The sequence below is a fragment of the Mustela nigripes genome, chromosome 12 (genome assembly GCF_022355385.1).
Source record: "Mustela nigripes isolate SB6536 chromosome 12, MUSNIG.SB6536, whole genome shotgun sequence".
NCBI classification, from domain to species: domain Eukaryota; kingdom Metazoa; phylum Chordata; class Mammalia; order Carnivora; family Mustelidae; genus Mustela; species Mustela nigripes.
Genome location: NC_081568.1, coordinates 73,429,332 through 73,447,963, shown reverse-complemented (window position 1 = coordinate 73,447,963; position 18,632 = coordinate 73,429,332).

Genomic DNA, 18,632 nt, shown 5'->3' with positions numbered 1-18,632 from the left:
CGCTTTCCTTAAACCTCTCTTCAGTACTCTGGGCCTGAAGGACTTTGCAAAGAGATGGAAGGGACTAGATTTCTGCCCTGGAGGAGCTCAGAGCACCTCTGCAAATAGTCACAGGGGAGGGGCCGTCAGTATTCACCCAAGCACCTATTAATCACCCACTAGTTGCTCCCCCCACCCCCAGCGCTGTTGGCCCTGGGGAGACAATGAAGGCCTGGTGATTGACATCTGGGCTCTTTCTGAAAAAGCTCACAGTTGGGAGATCCATGAGCCAACAATGTGCCATGGAGAATGGCAGCTGGAGCCTTGGGAGCCCCAAGGAAGCACCTGGCCCTGTGGAAGTGACATCTGGTCTTAGACCTGAGGGTGAGAAGGAGCTGGTCAGCAAAAGGGGGCACGTGTTCAGGGAACTCAAGTTGTCCTGTTGGCTGAACAATGGGGAGGTAGAGTCAAGGAGAGAGGAAGCTGGAAGACTGTGCTGCAGGGCCCAGACCCAAGCTAAGTGCTCGTGGTGGGAAAACGGGCAAGTGACATGATCAGTGTCAGGAACAGGCTGAGAGAACCTCAGATAAAGCAGGGCCACCCTGGAGGCAGGAATGTCAGGTGACTAGGAAGGGGGCACATGAGAGCGGGACCATCCATGGTAGAGATGGGTATGCAGAGAGGGGGGCCAACTCGAGGGGTGTGGAGGAGGTAACCGACCCAGCAGGACCTGGAGGCTGTACGTAAGGAGGGGTAGGGGAGGAGGCAGGATGTCTCAGGTGCTCTTGGCACACACATCTCGATGGGTGGGGACGCCGTTTGTACAATAAGGGACAGGGATGGAGTTGCAGGTTTGCCAGGAGAGGGGAGGTCTGACGTGCTTGTGACTGATTGAGGTAGAGTGTCCCACGGACAGCAGGACGTAGGCTGTGGCTCTCCGGGAGGGTGGGGGTGGAGAGTCACATGTGGGAGTCACCCTGGGCACACATGAAGCTGAGGCTGTGGGAGAGCATGGACTCTTGGGGAGGGCAGAGAGAGCAGGAGGTGGGTGATGGCCGTGACGGTGAGGGCGCAGAGCAGCCACAAAGCCGGTGATGGAGTGGAAGGAGATGGGGAGCGCGGGGCTGTCCCTGGGGAGGGGGCCGTCAAGGAGGGGCTGTTCGCAGTACTGCTGCCCACATGACAGACCCAAAGAGCCTGCAGTGTTGCAAACAGAGAGCCACTGGGGACTTGGCTGTGGGCAAGAGGATGGCTGAAGCCAGATGGGGTGGTTTGACAGTGAGCGGGTGGGGTGGAGATGCGAGTACAGAGCATAGACAATTCGCTTGAGAATCTTGTCTGGGAAGGGAAAGGGAGAGTCAGGATCGGGGTCAGGGGAAGACAAAATCAAGAAAGGCTCAGACATGTTAGAATGCTGATGGAAAGGAAAAAGAAAAAGAGGGATAATCAGAGTAGGAGGTGCAGGGAGAGTCATGGAGCAGAACAGTTGAGGGGATGGGGGCAGGGGCACCTCCTACTTAGGACAGTAGAAGCTACTGGGGGCCTGACGTGGGAGGACAGATTTCAGGGAGACTTCAGGGTAGCACTGACTAGACTTGGAAACCCCATGGGCACTAGAGAGTAGTCGTGAGGCAAGTGAAGAGGCAACCAAGGCTTGTAGCTGGAAGGACTGGATGTATGAGGAGCACACGGGGAAGGTGTATTGGGGTGCCAGTGGGGAGGCACCCCACTGGGAGGCGTGACCCCGGGTGTGTTCACATCGTGCCCCCTGAGCCACCTGCATTTCCAGGTGGAGAGGTCCTGGAAGGAGCTGCCTTCACAAGGCTGGAGTGCTGGGGAGAGGCAAAGACAGGAGATGCACCTTGAGTCACCACACTAGCAGGTGGTGGCCAAAGCCAAGGAGTAGACGAGGTATCTGGGGGAACCTCCGTTGGAAGAGAGAAGGAGGAAAAGCAAGGAGAGGGGAAAAGAGGAAGCAGGTCCAAGCCCTGGGGACGATGCATTTGAGAGGCTGAGGGGCAGGCAAAGAAGGAACCCAGCAGGGAGACCAAAGGAGAGGAGGGTTTCAGAGAGCCCCATCATTGCCAGGTGGGGCGGAGAGCTCCGGCGGGATCCTATCACTGAGTGGGTTCTAGCCTATCACTGGCACTCGGGAAACCAAAGACCGGAAGGCTGTAGAGAGTTTCCTGGAACCCTAGTTTGTATCTTCTGCATTGAAGACTAGGGAATGAGATGGGGTGGTCTTGGCCTGATGGCCTTTCTCCCCACCCCCATCTCCCCAGAATGAAGGGGTGGGACACTCACTGTCCTGGCTAGCTCTGGGAGGGAAGGCTCTGTCACTTTGAGGAAAATATTCCTTTGCCTGTTTCTACCCAGATGAGGCTCAGTCTGCTCGCTGGTGAGCACTGTCAAGCACATACCTCAGTCAGGAATAAGTGAACTTTCCCGAAAACAACCTTCTGAGAGAGGAGAATGTCTCTCCTGCTGCCTTAGATTCTGGGTTCGAGTCTCCAGGGTTTAGCTCCACTTGATCTGTGAATTCTTTCCCTCATCGTGGGTTTTATTACCATTTCCTTTTTTCCCCTGCAACTTCTGGGAAAAAATCCAGAGAACAGGATAGGAAGAGCTATTTTGATGATTTCCACATCAAGAAATCCTGTGTGCTGACTCTCTGCTCAGCCAGGGGTCACACAAAGAGAGAGGTGTCTTTGGCAACGACCCCACTCAGTGAGTCAGTCTGGATGGCTGCTCGGATCACCGGCTGGGAAGGCTGCATTGGCTGGGCTGAGGTCTGAACACATGGCAGCCTCCATTAACAAGCATCTGAGCCTGACCTACTGGAAAATAATTCCTTTGTAAATGTGGGGTAACAATAGGAAGTTTCTGGGAAGGAAAGCGGGGAAGTAGCCTTTGGCGATCTTGCTTGACGGTTCACCTTTGTCACTGGAGTCCCCACACCAGGTCCCCCGAGTAGATAGCCAGCCTTGCCTGAGTAATGGCATCGGGACAGCAGAGCTGTGGAGTTCAGGTGCTGGAGGCAGGTGGCCTGAGTTCAAATCCCAGTCCTCCTACTTATAAACTGTGTGGCCTTGGGCAAGTTATTCAACTCCTCTGAGCTTAAGTTGCTACTTATCTCATAGACATGCTAATAAAATCTGCCTCACAGGACTTCAGCGTAGATTACATTACATAACTCAAGTAAAACGGCCAATAAATAGGAGTTGCTTGTTCTCCCTGGTAATAGTTCTATATAATAGAAGCCACTGATTAGCAAGAATAGGAGCAATCATGTGAAAATGATCATTTAATTAATTTCAAGAAGAACATTTCTCTGTTTCAACAAGACTGCTTGGCCCAGGACATGAGGAAGCCTTCAAAGAGATCCAAGCTAAGGCTTGAAACTCCCCCCGGGGGGCCAGAGCCCTGGCAGCATGTGGATTGTAGGGAAGATGCCTCCTGTGTATAAGGGCCCCAGGACCCCGCCTTCCCGGCCCAGCTCTCCCTGTAGCAAGATTTATGGGCTTTGGAGCAAGCCAGGTAATCTCTGTAAAACTTCCCTCATCTGTAAAACTAACATTCGATGACTTGAGTTTTTCCATGAGCTCAGTAAGAGATTACAGCGGTATTTCATTTACTGTTTAGATGTAGGAAAAAAAATTCACCTTCATGCCCACCACTGTCCCCTCCAGAAAACCATGAAACACAGAGCCCCGCGAATGTAAACATGTTCTCCCACCAGAGATAGCTGCTCTGGGAGTGTTTTTGTTCTACCGGACAACATGCAGCCGGCGGGAAAAGCAAGGGTCCTCCATCCCCGCCGACCTGGAGCCAGCCAGGGCTCACACAGCTCACTAAGAGACCGCTCACTTGGAAAGGATTTTCTTTTTCTTTCCATGTCAGAAAAACCGAAGAGAAAGAGCGGCTTGTTTGGAACAATAATTACTAGACTTTTTCAGGCACTTTATAAAAATGACTACTTTCACATTCTGTGGCTCATGTAACATTCCCCCCAAACGGTTTCGTTTTTGAAAAATCACTCTGTTGTGCTTGACAACAGGCCTTAAACATCGGGATGAATTCGTGGTTTCCAACAAGTTGGCCACAAAGAAAACCGACAGAAACTGGTTTGGGGTCTGCCGGTGGGAGTGCTGGCGTTGGCACCCTGGCCAAATTCATACCTACCTCTTGCCATCCTCCCCAGGGTCCCTGGTGATGCCCGTGCATCAACGCAGACAGACGAGATGGTCAACATAATGTCCAGAGGACACTCAGCCTTTCTAACCTGCCACCTTGTAGCGAATCAGCTCTTAAAATTCAGTACCCTTGGACTTGCTGGGGAGAAGGAAGGATGGGTTTTGGCACGAGATATCTCACTTAAAAGAGTACGCGAATCGCATTTTGAGGAAAGTTTCCATTCTTTGTACAACACACAGCATTTAGAACAGTACTTTACACACAGCAATTATCCATCCCCCTAACAAACAAATGCACAAAACAGCCCTGTTTTCGAAAATTAAGGGGTGACTGCAGTGCCATTTAGGGAATTCAGATTTGGGTTGTCAAGGGTTTTCCACGACGTTGTCACTGAAAATGTGTGCATCTTGTTGGTGCACGAGGATCTTAGAGCCCCTCTCCCACTCCCACTCTCCCGCCCCCCATCCGACTCTGCCTTTTAACAAGATCACCAGGTCATTTGTGTGCACAGCCAAGTCTGAAAAGCACAGGCCTACAGGGTTTTGGGTGAAACAGGTAAAGCTCAGATAAGTTTCAACTACAGTTCAACTTATGGAAAGCTTTTCAAGAAATACAGACACTGACCAAAAGAAAGAAACCTGAAAATGTTTACCAGTGACATGAGCCCATTGAAAATGTGGCCTGGTGCTGCACCGAGGCCCAGGTGACTTTGTGAACGAAAGTCAAGGTGCTTGGGTGACTGGCAGGTGTACCCCCCTCCCCCCACCTCCAGCATCGTCCAGCCATTGGATAGTCAATGTCTTCCACCACTGAACAGGGAAAAACAATTGTGTTCTGCAGGGTCACTTGCAATTCTTCTTGCCTTTCAGAGCCTGCAAAGGGCACCCAGGTGGTCCACGGGTTTGCCACAGCCAACACTGAAAACAAACCTGCGGCTTCAGGCTCTACATTTGATGGGGGCAGAAGAGCTGTTGCAGCCCTCAAATGGCATGAGGCCCCCAGTGTTTACTTTCCTAAATGACTTGCTGTTTTCACAACTTCTCCAAACACTGGCTTTCTTAATCAGGGCTTGCCAAACGCTACTTGTTGGTTAGAACCCAACTTCATTTTCCAGGGAAATGGATTTTTCACAAGAGAGTTGCTCTGATTTGGCTCGTATAAAAATGTCCTGGAAAAATAATCCACAGGCACTTTTGAGGTTGCTTCAATCACCTGACCTCAAATACTTTCGAGGATTGTTGCCCACAGTAGGGAACTTGAGACAAAGCAGACCCATGCCTTTCCTCGGTGTCCCTCAAGTTTTCCTGCTTGGAGGACAAAGGCCTCACGGAACAGACACCACCCAGTGGCTATGCATTCCAAACTCCAGCAAGCCCCCATGGCTCTGCTTCACTACTGTGCTCTTGCCAAGGGCACTGCCCGGGGCTGGAAGCCCAGCAGGCACTTTTGCCTCTCTCCTCATCCTGCCCCTCCATGTGCAAATGTCCCCCAGATCCTCCAAGCCTTTCTTCCACACCTCTCCCAGATGTCTCTATTCCTCCCATCTAGCGCTCCAATACCCCACTGCCTCGCCTCCCACCAGCGGCAGCCCCTAGCCAGCACCCCAGCCATCTGTCTTTCCCAACACTGCCTGTCTTATCTTCCCCAAACATCCCTTCTCCCAAAACATTGCTCTCCTAGGACACTCCCAATGGCTTCTAATGTTTATGAGATAAAATCCAGACTTCTCTGCCTGTTTTCTTTCATTTTAATGGGCATTTTTTCCTTTCATTTTAATGGACCCCCCTTTTTTTTCTGGTTAAAAAAAGAATGCACGCTGATGATACAAAGTTTGGAAAATACCGAAAAGGCTAGATCATAGAATAAAACGGATCCATCCACCATCTCTACACCGAAAGGTACTTTTGATGCATTGCCCTTCTTCAACTGTGCCTGGCCTCTACAGGTCTCTGTAGAATTCCTCCTTGTGATGGACTTTGCCTGCTTTCCCACGGTCCTGGCATGAGCCCTGGCTCCTGTGGGACACGCAGCCCACACAGCCCCGCTTCTGCTTTCCCTAGGCAGAGCACTGGGCTCCTCTTGGCCCCCACTTTCCTGTACCTGTATACTCTTCTGCCTTTAAGAACAGCATTGCTACTGAGAAGCTGTGTGCCCCCAGCAGTTCCTTAACCTTTCTGAGCTGTTGTGTAATCATCAGGTCTTCCTTCCTTGGCCTTCCCACTTGAGGGAGGCTCTTCCTTCCCATGTCGACTGGCTATTAGCCCTTGGGTCTGCCGTGACACTTGTTACCCAAGTGTTTACACGTGCGCTTCTTTTAGAACTTCAGCATAACTCAGCACAGTCAGCATTTACAGATTCATTAATTGACTGCTGTCTATGTTTTAGAAAGTCCAGCCTGAACCCCTTCTGGTGCAATTCCCACCCATTGCAGTTGACTGGTCTGGGGAAGGCGGGGACTGACACCGCTCCACGTGGCTGCTCCCCCCACCGACAACTAAGATTTGCCAGTGTTCTGTGGCCCTCTGGGTCAGGCAGAGACCCAAGGGGCTAAAAGAACAGTGGTCCTGGCTCCCCTCCCCGTCTTCCCCAGATGGGGTGGGTGTTCAGTCCCCACAGGAAGGACTCCGCTTCTCTGGGGCTGGGTGCTCCCAACATCAGATCCTGATTCTCTGACTGCCCCCCCCCCCACACACACCCTTGGTAAATGCAGAGAAAGCCTCCACTTCCTCAGCCCCATGCTGTGCAAGCTTCAGAGACAGAAAGGGGAAGAAGTTAGAGCCCGGGCCTTTATGAGAGCGTGTTAAAAGCACCTAAGAAGGGGCGCCTGGGTGGCTCAGTGGGTTAAAGCCTCTGCCTTTGGCTCAGGTTGTGATCCCAGCATCCTGGGATCGTCCTGGGATCGTCCTGGGATCGTCCTGGGATCGAGCCCCGCATTGGGCTCTCTGCTCGGGCCCCGCATTGGGCTCTCTGCTCGGTGGGGAGCCTGCTTCCCCCTCTCTCTCTGCCTGCCTCTTTGCCTACTTGTTATCTCTCTGTTAAATAAATAAAATCTTTTTTTAAAAAAAAGTGCCTGAGAAATGCTCTGACCCTGATCCACCCTGCCTCAACAAAAATGACTCTGGACATTGGAATTCATGGTACAGAGGGTGATTCTACAGGCCAGACAGCCTGAGCGATAAGAGACACAACATTCTGCCTGCTGGTTTGCACACGTTGGAACATGCCCCTTCTCAAGATTAGCACCTTCACCCTGGTATGAAAGGGCAAAACTTCCCCCCACTTGAGTGCTCCGTGATACACACCCCGACTTCCCTGGACCCTCCACTCTGCTCACGCAGCAGTCGGGCTCAGGGCCCGTCCCAGAAGACGCGGCCCAGAGCACACCTGTCAGCCCCAGCCGCCCCTCTCTGCTGCTGGCTTCCCCGCCACCCCCAGCCTTACCCCAGCATCTCCTCCTCAGCCTTCCACCCTGGGGGCCCCTGACCTTTCCCTGGGGTGGGATGGCCTAAACGCTGTAATTAGAGGAGCCCTGGAAAGAGGCTTGGATTGCTGCTTCTAAAGACAGCAAAAGTAGGGGGGAGCCCAGGGTTCCTCCAGACGAGGCTGTGTCTGGGAATGACCATGAGCTTCCTGGCGGCAGGGAGGCAGTCCGAGGAGGAAAGCGTGTCTGAGCATGCATGCACCACACGGAACACGAGCCCACGGACGCAGCTCACCGAGGGCAGGTACTGCTGTAATTACTTTCCACCCATGAAGTCATTTTGTCCTTAAAATAATCCTGTGGTTTGGGAATTTTTCTTGTTTTACCGACGAGGAAGGCAAGGCTGGGAGAGGTGAAGGGACTTGCGGGAGAAGCGATGGAGCTAGTCAAGCTTTGAACAGAGGCAGCCCAGTTCTTGGCACCGGCCCTGCCTACACCGCCGTGTGCTGCCCCTTGTTCGGCAGGGTGGGCTGCACACTTTTTGAGAGCCCTTGAACCTTCTTTTCTCTCCCTTGCACAGACGTTCATTGAGCAAACCCCTGTGGGTTTCTGGTGAATGAGGCTGTTTGGGAGAGGAAACTAGTGACCCTCGACCACTCCCCTCCTGCCCGGGGGACGGAGACACAGGGGCCTGAGCAGCTTGCACCGCTGTTTACTCTCACGGGAACTTCAGCGTTCCTTTGAGTGGATCCACAAGAATTCTTCAGCCGTCCTCCGCAAGCTTACCGTTAGGCCCCTCCCCACCTGCAAAAGGGACCATCTGTATTTACCGCTGGGTGAATCTAAGTGAGCCAGTGTTTCCGAGATACAGGCGGGGGGATTCTCAGCCGGCTTCTGCCGTGGCAACTTTCGGCTCCTCCAAATCACCCAGTGGCACAGTCCTCCTCTGAGGAAGTCTCCAGAAGGGAGGGAGTTAAACCAATAAAAATGGTACTCTGCCGGCATGGGCAGGAGGGGGGCTGCTTTCTTGAATTTGGGTGAAGCACATCCCGGTCTTTTCCCCCAGGGTCTAGACCTGTCTGCAGCACTGACTTTGGGCTCCCAATGGCCTGGAGCAACCCAGATGGGACCTTCTCCAGCCGCACCCCAATTTACCCTGGGGTATTCTCTAGGTTCCCACTGCTAACTTAGGGTCTCAGCTCACGTGGACTCTTAAACGTACTGCAGCAAGCACTTTACTTATCCAGACTCCTCTTTGCTGCCTTCTGTGCTTCGGCAATGACCTCTGCCTGACTCTGGTTGGCAAGACGGATCATTTTCTTTCCTAATATATTTCACACTGGGGATGGACTGTGTATACTGAGCAGTCATTGTTTCTCTTAAAGTATGGTAAAAGTGGGTAAAATAAGAAGTGAGAGGTAATTTTTTGGGTTCTTGGCACAACCCGCCATGTGACAACACTTCATCCAGACTCACTGAAAAAAACAAAACAAAACAAAACACCCCAAACTTCCCTTTGATACCTTTTTAAATTAGTGCTCCAACCAATTATCCGTGCCTGAGAATTCTTCAGATGAATGGCACAGTCCCTTGAATTAACATTTAATACAACAAAATCCCAGGACAACAGAAGAATTAAAATGACCCCAGCATCTGTACAAAAGATTTGTCTAGATTAATGAGCACATTTCTGAAGTCACAGTTGAGCCACAGTTTGAGTAAGTCCTGTTGTTCTACCTCATTTACCAAAAAACGCTACTGCCGGTGTATGGACAATGGTGTTGCTCCAGAAAATGGTCTGGGACTGATTCTCCACTCACAGAACTCAGGCTACAAGTTCAGCAACAGGTTGCATGTGGCAGTTCCAGAAATGACTCAGTCATTCTCTGTTCGTGAGGCACTCAGTCTGGTGGGGGAGCTAGGCTCATATACAATGAAATAACAGCTTAATACATGGATCCGTGGACAGGATTTCCAAAGGAAAGTACCCAACCACACAGGGTGTGAGGGGGTGGTGGTGGCTAGTCAATGGTGAGGGAGTACGGCAGGGCAGTGGCGGGGGTGGGGGGGCGGTTGGGATACTTCCCAGAAGAGGTGATTCATCATTTGGTTGGGAGGGAAGCCAAGTCAGCAAAGGTAGACTGCAACTCATCAAACCAAAAACCAGAGGCAGGGTTAGTACCAGCGACATACATATTGCTAGTCTAGGTTTCTGGTTCTCGTCAGAGCTCTATAGTTCCTGGGACATACAGGAGCCTAGAAGAATTGCTTTCTCACGTATCCATTCTTAATGGCCAAGGAAAAGGCCATCTTGATTATTCTATTTAGAACCACCCCCCACCACTGTATAGAAATCTACTACATATCTTAAGGCTTGATATTTGGTCCTTTTTACAAAAAAACCCATCTTCGGCGTGGACATTTTCCAAACTTCACAACCGATCAGCACTCTGGAATGTGCCCCTCAGCCTGGGGAACATTTTGTCTTCAGGGTCCCATCCACCACTAAGGGCATAGTACGCCAGGGCCATGCAAAGACAGGTCAGCCACCTTTGCAGTTTAAAGGAGGTACGTGGGGGGAAGCAACAAGCATGAGTGTGAGTGTGTGTGTCTGTGTGATGTGTAAACAGCAGACTCTATCTCTGTGTCCAAATCCTATGAGCACAAATCCTAGTGAGCCCTGGAGACAGATGTGGCTGGGTCTGGCCAAGTCAGAGAGAAGCACGAAGCTCGAGGCAGAGCTTAGAAAGGCTTGGCTTGCTGATTAAAGTCCAATACACTCTGCAACTTCAAAACATGTTTATTTAGATGTAAAGTCTTTCCAAGACCCCATAAATAAGATCTTGGCCCGTTTTCAGAGCGTATTGTGACTGTCGTGGCCTCTTTGTAACTTTGGTGCCTGTAACTTTCTGCTGGGGACCTGAGTGGATCACCCCACACCAGTAAATTAATAAATAAAGCAGCAGAAAGGAAGACGGCAGGGTCACGAAGTCCAGGCTTTCATGCCTTTTCTTTCTTCATAACTGTTTCCAGATGTGGGGCTTGGCGCCATGCCAGCTCGGTGACAAGAATGAATGAAAGTCCTTCCTCCCCAGCTAACAGCAGGCGGCTACTGGTCCCGGCAGGATGGCCTGTTTGTGTTTGCGTTTCAGAGGGACTCCCTTGGCTAGAAGCATGGCCCTTGTTGAGTGGGGTTGCCTGAGGCTAAACACGAGCACCTCGGTGCAAGGCGTCTCCTGAAAAAGGTGGCGGGGAAAACTGCACACTTAGAAGAACAGTCCTGGACCATAGGGAGAGACAGGACCTGGATTTTGGGTCCCACATCCTGGCAGTAAAGAAATGGCATACATTCGATCCATAGCAGGGGACCCTGGGTTTACCATCGATGAAATGCTTCCTCCAGAGCTGCTGAGGAGACAGGAGCTGCTGTGCTCCCAGCTTCAGGGAGCTCACCGGCTGAGATGGGGCACACGCCCACCCAGCCAAAGGAGTAACCCAGGCCAAAAGAGAATTGTCAGGAGAGACAGCCTGGAAAACTCACACGTTCGGGGTCTCGTAGAGGACAGTCAGGACTACTTTCGGGAGCAAAAAGAAGAGCTCCTAGAAGTGGCAGGCTCCAGCATGGTTCAAGTGGCCAGTTCCTGTGTGTGGAGGAACTTCTCCCTCAACCTCAGACCTTGGTCCATGGAGCAGTCAGGCTGCCAGGGGTCCCAGGCCTGGAGGCCAGGCCAGTAGAGCTGAGGGCTCTGGCCTTCTGCTTCAGTCTTCTTCTGACTTTTGGGGAAGTCTCCTTCTATTGATTTTTTATTTGCTAGCCAACCTGCTCATCACAATCACAAGGAAAATAAACTGAATTGCTCAAACTGGAAACATATAAATTAGTCGGACATCAACGTGGCCTTCTCTAGCACACAAATAGGGAGTCTGTTTGCCTGTGTGATGGTATCAGTGAGCACTCCAGAGCCAACCATAAGAATGCACTTCATTCATTCTAGAACACAAGTAGCTCTTTACTTGTGGATTTCCAAGAAAATCTTGCAACTGGGAATGCTCTGAAAAGTCGCAGAAAATCTTGGCTTTCATGCCTCAAAGGACATCTGACCTCAGCTGGTTTGGCCTTGCAGAGAGCAGAGCTTGTTTCTTGTGTCACTTGCAGGAGTTAATTTTGCAGACTGGAACAGAAAGCCCCAGAAAGTGCGAGGGTGAGAGAGTGGCCAGGGTCACAAAAGAGGCTGCGTCTGTCTGCTGGGGATGGGATCTTTTTGGTCACAGAGCGAGAGCGTAAATGGACAATCCTGTTCTCCCGTCCTGGCTGCTGACTCTGTGCCCTTCTCAGGTCTTGGAATGGAAAGGCAGGCTGAGACAAGCCACACATATCCTCCATTCTACAGGCCCAAAACCCCAGCCCCAGGGCTACTGGGTGTGTATGCCACTTGCAGGCGAAATGCTGCTTACATAATTTGGATTTGGAACAATGCATGAAAAGATATTTTAGAGCATGGATTCCTGGGGACTCATATCTTAGGGGCCAGCAGACAGGGTTCTGTTAGCCCCTTTCCTGGCCCTGGCTAGACTGGGTTCCATGCAGTGCTGCCCAGACCCAGGGATGCATGAGATGAGCCCTAGGAGGCAAGAAATGAGCAAATTTGGGGATAAATACAAAAGATGTAGAGAATTCTTTGTGTTTTCCAGAAGCATACCATCAACTGGGAGGGCCAAAAAAGGCAAGAAATCATGCTTTGGACTGGGAAATCTTCAGCTCTGTGGTCAAGTTTACTAAGCTTTCCTGTTCTCAAAGCTCAGCACACTCTGTCTTACCTCCACGATGATGGACACGTTGCTCCTGCCGTCTGGCTTCTACTTGTCCATTTGATTTTAGTTTGGATGACATCTCCTCCAGGAAACCTTCCCTTCTTCGATAACCCTTTTCTGGGCTGGCATTCACCCTGATTTCTTCTATACTATGGCACTTGTCAGTGTTGCAATTATCTGGTGATACGTAGACTGCAAGTTTGGTGAAGACAAGGAAGTGCCTGCCTCACTCATGTCCCTATTCCCAGCTTTCGATCACTGATTCACGGATCTCTTCGTGGTGACCTGGTATGTAAACCAGTCAAATGATCATAGGAAAGAGATGTCATTGTGCAGCTTTATCCTTCAGAACTGGCATGCCGGAGGGGGTGCACTGTGATGTCTTCTTCGAGGAAGCTGGGGCAGGGAAGATAAGAGGAGGCATGGAACCTAGTTGCATCAGGCTACCCCCCACCCCAATCAGGGTGTTCTATTCCATGGGAATACAATCTGCGAATCATTAATGAGGCGGAAGGGTGCTTCTATTCAGGGAGCTCCCACCACAGGCCAAGATGGTTTTCCAGATGCCAACCATGTTAATAATATCTGCCATTCATCCAGAACTGGCTTCAGGCCAGGCCACTTCTTGGGCTCTCTCAACAACCCTGCTGAGCAGAGATGGCTGTTCTGTTTTTGCAGATGAGGGACTGAACCTCACAAAGGTGGGATGGGGCCAATGTGCATGGCCACTGAGTCAAACGTTAAAGGTGATATTTAAAGATTTTAATTGTACATTTAAATAACTGCCAAAGATGCTAGAGTATTGTATTTTGAATATGGACATCCCATTATATTTTTGTCCAGTTTGGAAATATAGATTTAGTTCATGCAATTTATGGAAAATGCCTGCTTTCTATCACTCTACCCCTTACCAGCCATGTGACCTTGCGGTAGTTATTTAACCTCATCTAAGTCAGGGCTCTCTATAAATTGGGAATAATAGTGGTACTGAATTATAGGGCTGTTGGGAGAATTATAATAAGCTGACGCATATGAGGTGTTTAGAATAAGGATTGGTCCATACTGCTAAACAAGTGTGTGCTATTATTATTACTATTATTTAGATTTTTTACATGATCTAATTGCAAAGTCATTTCTCATTGTCAATATTAACCAAAGCTGACTTAATTATGGTTGGAAAAGTATCATTTCATTTTCTTTAAAGATTTTATCTATTTGAGAGAGAGAGGGAATGAGCAGGGAAGAAGGAGCAGAGAGAGAGGGAGAAGCAGACTCCCTATTGAGCAGGGAGCCCAACATGGGGTTTGATCCAGGACCCTGAGACCATGACCTGTCCTAAAGTCAGAAGCTTAATTTACTGAAATACTTAGGCTCCCCTGAATAAACACATTGCTGTGGGCCCTCCTGAGAACCATCTCCCTTATGGGTTCTGACTCTAGCAGAGACAGAGAAGTCTTTATGCCCATGAAGCCAGGTGCAATATCGTCACTACTTCTTGCTTTGATCTTGAGAGCCTGCATTTTCTATGGCCCCTTCGGTGGGTATCTTGGGGATCTTTGTATGTGGCTGCAATGCCCCACCCACTGCAAGCCCGATGAGAGGGAAATCTTGCCTTTACCAAATGTGAGAGAAGAGACAAGGAGGGAGAGGGAGGAGGGACCTAGGCAGGTCAGCATGGAGGAGGTGATCCCAGGCAGATCTGCTGTGGGAGAGCACACTTATGGAAGCTGAACAAACGGAATCTGGTACAAGCTGTGCTTGTCCACACAACCCCTGGGAGGTCTTCCTCTAGCCCTGAGGTTATGTGTGCTTTGTTTTATCTAGATATACATTTATTTATTTATTTATTTATTTATTTTATTCATTTATTTATTTTGAGAGAGAGAGAGAATGAGCAGGGAGGGACAAGGGAGAAGGAGAGAACCCCAAGCAGGCCCCACGCTCAGTGCCAAGCTGGACACTGGGCTTAATATCACCATCCTAAGATCATGATCTGAGCTGAAATCAAGGGTCAGACACCTAACTCACTGAGCCACCCAGGCATCCCCCTGTGATTCATTTTTTAAAGTCCCCACATGTCCCTGAAGGGCTGTGACCACAAGTGAACAAGATTGCCTTCTCTCATCAAGGGCCAGCATCCCAGAACATACCAGAGGGAAGAGGTCAAATGTTCTCTGCTTTTCCTCCCCAGGTTAAACAGCAGACAGGTGCTCTGCATGGCTAAGTCCTGTAGACCCTCTTGCTACTCCAAGAGTGGTCTATGGACCAGAATTACTGGCATCACCTCAAACTTCTAGAACAAGCCCCACTGAATCCAAATCTGCTGCAAATGAGCCAATCTTTACCTTGGCAGCATCTTAGAATGGGGAGATTTGCGCAAAACCCAATGCCACCCACCACACCTCAGACCAGTTAAGCCAGAACTCTGGCTCTGTCGTCCCAGCCACACTTTTTAAGCTCCCAGAGCCATTCCCGGGTGCAGCCACTGCTGAGAGCCACTGTCTCAGTCCTGTCCACATGGCACAGCCAGGCTGGGCTCCTCTCACCTGGGCCACTGTAGCTGCCCCTGGCTCTTTCCCTCCGGAGGCCAGACCCTTCCCCACCTGACCCTGACAAGTCTTCTCAGCCTTCTCTCTAAACGCTCTTCCTTCCCCAAGCATGCTTCCAAGTTTCCCACGTGCTCCGTTTCTAGCTGTCTTCCACTTATTTCTTGTCCAAATCCTGCCCCTCTTTGGAAGTGCATCATAACTATGCCTTCTTCATCCGAACCCTCTGCCCGGTGGTGATCTCCCCATCATGGTCTGACTTTCACATGGCCCTTCCTATTTTCACACTGGATGTCCTCGTTCCCCGTTCTTCCTCACCCCCTTAGGCTGGGAGCTGCCGTGAGGGTGAAGTGGGGCCTGTTTACTCTTGTTCATCCTGGCTTGTGGCTCAGCACCCAGGGCTACTCACATACAGCTGCGCCCTCAGGCAGAGGCAGGCCCAGGAGAACTCCACAGCCTGGAAAATTCAGGCAGGGCCTGAGAGCCCTTCAGTCCTGCAAACTGTCTCCACCCACCCTGGGGACTCTTGGCGTGGAAATTTGTTTCATTAAATTAAAGCTCTTTAAAATTACTCCTCTAAGGGGAGTGGGCAAAACCCACATTAGGCAACTTGCTTTGGTCTCTGCAACATAAAAGCTGTCTGGAAATCCACAGTTTTCTATCATTTGTAGTAATGTTAATACAGAACTTCAAATGTGGGCCCCCTCCCTTCTAAATAATAGCCTTACTCTTTGGTGGGATAAGCGAGGTTCACTACCACAGCCAGCAGAAACCTGACCACCAACTTCAAAGGAGGCACTCTCCAATCTCTCCTTCCAGCTCCCTCTGGCAGCCTGAGCCTGGCCTCAGTTCAAACCCATAATAAATGTTTTTTTAATGCAGAGACTGCATTAGCATTTAGGCTTGGACTCCTCCTCTGTTTTCCCTTCATGCTATGAAAATCATTCAGTGATTTGCTCAGGCAATGAACCAGATATTTAACCAGAAACAGGATGCAGGGAAAAGAGCTCCCCCTATCATCACCGCCTCCATGTGCCTTTAAGTGGGGCTGACCTGTGTCTTCCTCCCCAGGGAACTGGGGCCCCAGCAGCTGCTCCTTTAGTGTTGGATCACTTTCACCTTCTGCCCTTGCCATGCACCCACACACCTTTTTTTTTTTTTTTAATGGAGGTATAATTGACATGTAACCTTGCATTAGTTTTATTTGTACAACATAATGATTTGATACATCTCCCAAAATGATTACCCTGGTAAGTCTAGTCAACATCCATCACCATACATAGTTACACTTATTTTTCTCTTCTGATGGGAACTTTTAAGGTCTACTCTCTTAGCAACCTTCCAATTTGCAATCCAGTATTATTAACTATTGTCACAATGTTGTACGTCACACTCAGTCCACACACTCAGGACTTTATAATGGGAGATTTGTAACTCTCTACCCCCTTCACCCATTTTGTCCTCTATCCTATATCCTCTACCCTACCCCCAAGTCTGGCAACCACCAATCTGTTCTTTGTAGGATTCTACATATAAATGAATCATACAGTATTTGTCTTTCTCTGTCTGACTTACTTCACTTTGCATAACGCCTTCAAGGTCCATCCATGTTCTGGCAAATGACAGGAATTCCTTTTTTTTTTTTCCTGATAACTTTTTCTAATATTCCATTGTGTGTGTGTGTGTGTGTGTGTGTGTGTGTGTACCTCCCCTTTTCCTTTATCCACTCATCCATCAAAGGCACATCAGGCTGCTTCCATATCTGGGCTATTATAAATAGTGCTGTAATGAACACGGGGGTGTAGGTGTCTTTTCAAGGTCATGATTTGGTACCTACTTTCTCTAGGGCTCTGCAAGCCTTTTTTTTTTTTTTTTTTTTAACTGGGTTCTGATAAGCATCAGTGTGGGTCACATTCGAAGTTCATTTTTCCTCTAAGATCAGTATTTGTACTGACAAGGTTGCAGGCACCTGGCAGAATTTACTGAAGAGCCAGAAATGTCTGCCTTCTTATCTTCTTAGCACCAAACCATAGATCTCAAGAGAAATTTGAGGTGTTCCTTCCTTAGTACACACTACTTAAGACCGGAGAATATTTAACAGAGTTAAAAGTGAGTCCATCTCTCCATGTCTCACCTGGGTACAGGACGGGAAGGCAGTACCCCACAGGGCCCCAGATGAGAGCAAGGCAAATTTACCTTACATATGTAAAGGATTTGCTCCAGTGTTAGGCCTGGACCAGGTTGCAGAAGCTGTTGGGAGGTGTCCTGAGATCCTTGGGGACACACACCCTTGGATCACATCTAGCTGAGGAAAAGACTGCAGAGGGGCTAGGGTAGGAGGAAGGGACCTTTGAGGAGTTCAGCCTGCCTCATTCTGAGTTAGGAGAAAGGGCTCATCCTTCTCCAACTTTTGCTTAAGTGTCTGTTATCTCCACGGATGTTTCCAGCACACTGTACAACTTCTGCCCCACCGCAAGGCCTCACTCTCACAAGGTTTCACTCTCACATGGGAACTGCAGCTCAGGGTGTGAAACCCTTGAGCCCTCTGAGCCAAACGCTGAGAAGCTTTTGTTTGCACCTGCCTGTACCTTCATCTCATCATAGGTAACAGCACAAATGTCAAAATTCTGAACAGCCCCTCACTTCCAAAAACTCTTGAGAAAAACGCCACCTCAGAGTCAACCAGGCCCTCAGAGACTTCTATTTCGACTTCAGAATTTCTGATGAGAACTGCAATTTTGCTACTTACTGGGGAAAGCATGAATTAGACACTTGTAGTAAGAAGAGGAAATGGCTTACCAAATATCAGCGTTAATTCTCCAGATTCTGTTTTATTACGCAACACGCTACTTCCTCTTCCTCAGTGAACATGAACAAGCAGTTGTCTGAAATATTAAATAGACAAAACCACAGTGAACACTAACTAATAAATCCTAAAATTATATGTGGGTGCTCTTCACGGGCAAAGACAAGCATATGGCGGGATTCCTGCCCGTCCCCCGCTCCCTGCATCCCTCCCAGGTCCTTGGAGGAGACTCCAGGAAACCATCTTCCAAGTTTGTTTCTGAGTTATAAAACCAAAAGCCGATAACAATAAATAGCTAGCTTTTAAATCTTTGGCTGCAACCACACAGGGTAAATGAGTCCCTTATTCACCTAGGGAGAATCATCATCAAGTAAAAGATCCTCTCTTGTTCTTGAACCATGACTTGTTTCAAGTGCATGTGTTCAACCCACATTCAATGTTCTCACATATGTGAACACTTAGACTTTGGAGACATTTCCCGTGAGCTGTCGTTGAGCACTGCCCTTCTATTAAAAAAAAAAAGGATTTAAAAGATTATCAAATAAAAAATATTTCAAAGCTTCGGACAAATCCTCTTATTGTGTTCATAACTACTTTCTATCTCTTATAATAAGGTTCGATCAAGCAATACTTTTGGCTTGATTTTCCTAAATGCTCAGACCTATTTTATGTGAGGTATGAGTCAGGGCAGCATGGCTTTCATGGCTCAGGACAGACGCCCGGAGTGAAGACTGAAATGGCTCTTAATTTATTGGTGATGACGGACTCGGAATGAGACATTCATCCAAGTGAAGAAAAACAAAATAGGAAAGTGTTGCCTGCCAATTTTAAATAAAAAGAGCTAACTGTCTTATACAAGAGTGTCACTAAGAAG